General features: G+C 39.3%; 1 protein-coding gene across 1 annotated transcript in view; it reads right to left on the bottom strand.

The window, feature by feature from the left end:
* Positions 1 to 2,576, bottom strand: part of CNTNAP5 (contactin associated protein-like 5) — an 866,926-nt gene that overhangs the window by 637,953 nt on the left and 226,397 nt on the right. The window lies entirely within an intron of this gene.

Here is a 2,576-nt window from a genome sequence, read left to right as displayed (position 1 = left end):
AGCAGATTATTATTGTAGATCACGCAGGGAGAACAAAGGGTAAAATACTTAAGTGCAGCAGTGTTTGACTATATTCTGTGCAGTGAGAAAACCTAAAGTCATTTGCAAGGTCGACTATTTCTTACTTCTTTTCAGTCGGGTCAACTTTCTAAACTTTCTAAATCTCTGTTTTCCGGCTAATGAAAAGAAAATAGGATTTCACCGAGTCTCCTATCTACCTACTGTAGGTCTTCTGTGAGGATCAAATGAGATGAGGCAAGGGAAAATGCTTCATAGACATTTGGTTAAAGTGTAAAATGTTTGCACCTGGCGATAAAGCAAGTCATGTTCCTGAGCTGAGGGTTCCTGAGCTGAGGAACGTGCAAGGAGGCTAGTCACTAGGGAAGGAAGGCCAGGTGTTGCTAAGTGACATCATTACCCAGAAGGACACTTGGCATATTAGCCATATATATATATATAATATATATAATTTGACTATTGTTCTCATCTTTTTCATGAGGCTATCTCTGATAAACCCAGTCTTATTTCTAGTGTTAAATTTGAAAAAAAAATAATAGTAAAAGCTAAAAACTCCCAAGAAAATTGATCCAACAACAATTTGATAGAAATATCAATGAATATTAGCTACAATTCCTTTTTCCACATATATGTGTATCTGTGAAGTGTTTGTTTGATAGCCTGAGTCTCTGAAGGGTGTTCCTGATGCCTGACCAGCTCCTGAGAGTTAGAGCTCTGTTCATAACCCAGAAGAAGCCACATGGATATTGTAGCTGCTTTTTCACGCGCTGGAATTTAACATTGCTCTTACAGAGTGGTGCTGACAAAGTTTACATTTAAGATGAGAAAATTAATTGATTCAGTAAAAAGTTTTTTTTTCCTTTGTCAGCTTATTTTGTTCATTAGATTTCCACATTTAAGTGAGATCATGTGATATTTGTCTTCTCTGACTGGCTTTTTGCTTAGTGTAATACTCTGCAGGTCCCTTCATGCTGTCTCAAAGGGTAAAAGATCCTTCTTTTTCACAGCTGCATAGTCTTCCATGGGGTAAATGTATCACAGCTTTCTTATCCGCTCATCTACTGGTGGGCACTTGGGCTATTTCTGTATCTTAGATATTGTGAATTGCGCTGCTATGAACATAGGGGTGCAGTAAAAAGTTTTAAATTCATGTGTAGTGAAGGAGAAATAGAAAGCATGGTTTCACAATCAAGTCTATTTAGGATAAATCCTAGTGTTGTGTTCTGGCACCAGCAGTTTCTGGTTCTACCAGCTTGGGTGGGTGGCTGTTTATAGAAAAGTATATAAGTATACATACATATATTTATATGTTTGCTTACAAATGTGACCTGTAATTGGTGTTCAGTAGCTGTTAGTTTCCTCAATATTGATATAAGTGGATATACATTTTTCCAAATTTGAGTCTCATTACTAAGCATAATTTATCATGGTGCTTGTGGCCAATGTCACTGGATTCGACTCTTTCAGCTGGAATTGTGAAGATCCCTCTACAAGCCTCTTCTCCTCCCACTGTTTGTACCTGAAGGGCCAATCCTGAGGCAACTGGCTCTTCAGAGCTCTGCAGGCATTGTAAGGGCCAGGGAAGCCGGAGTGGAAGTGACCACCTTGCTGCACACATCATTCCCTGCCTATCCTTCTCTGCCCACCCAGCATCTTTTGTGTCCCCAGAAATGTGAAGGCTGAAGGGTGTTTTGTGGGGGAAGCAGATGTGGAAATATTCCTCTGCCCTCCAGATCTAGAAGCCCCAGTCATCCTGCAGTTCTTCAAGTAACATTTGTTCTTACTGTGTGTCCAGCAACAGTAGCCTGGAGGCTGCGAGGACCTCCAAGACAGGCCCTGTCCTCAAAGTGCCTGGAGTTCCTTGGAAACAGGTAAACCAGCAGGGGCAAAGGAGGGAAACTCCCTCCAGCCAGCAGTTCAGGAGCTCCAAGCCTGGGGAAGTGCTAGTCCTTGCACCACGTCTGATGCCGAGGACGGGCTGAATGATGGCCATTGGGTTCTAAAGGTTATGAAACTCATGGTTTTAAAAAATTAGACAAAATGTCTCAAAAATGCACTTCACTATGAAAAAAAAAAACAGTCAGTCAGACTAAAAACACCAAAGGAAATAAATAGCCCCACATCTACTTGTCACTTTAAAGCCAACATAAATTCTTAAAATTATTCCTTAAAATGTAAGATGTGCTTAATTCCTATTTCAAACCCAAAACAAAACAAAAACCTGTAAAAAAATGTATGGGGGATTCAAAATTGAGAAAAAAGTAGAATAGTTTCCAAAAGTTTAGTTTTAAAAAGGAAGAAATCCATGATCTCTGTGAGTATTAAAACCTAATATTACTAGTGACTGAGAATAGATATGATGATAATACTCTCAAATTCAGTCTGCGATCACAAATCTTAACCCTCAATTTACCATTATTTTCAATTAGAAATAGTGATGGGTGGTCAATCAAGAAATAACAAAGAATAGAAAGTCGATTTTTCCCATTGAAGTGGGGACAGCATAGAAAAGCACATGTGCAAAACCACAGCAGTTTGACAACTGACTTGGCAGCGAT

The sequence above is a fragment of the Myotis davidii genome, unplaced genomic scaffold (genome assembly GCF_000327345.1).
Source record: "Myotis davidii unplaced genomic scaffold, ASM32734v1 scaffold249, whole genome shotgun sequence".
In the NCBI taxonomy this organism is placed as follows: domain Eukaryota; kingdom Metazoa; phylum Chordata; class Mammalia; order Chiroptera; family Vespertilionidae; genus Myotis; species Myotis davidii.
The sequence above is the reverse complement of the archived record's forward strand: the minus strand, read 5'-3'. Positions and strand labels throughout refer to the sequence as shown.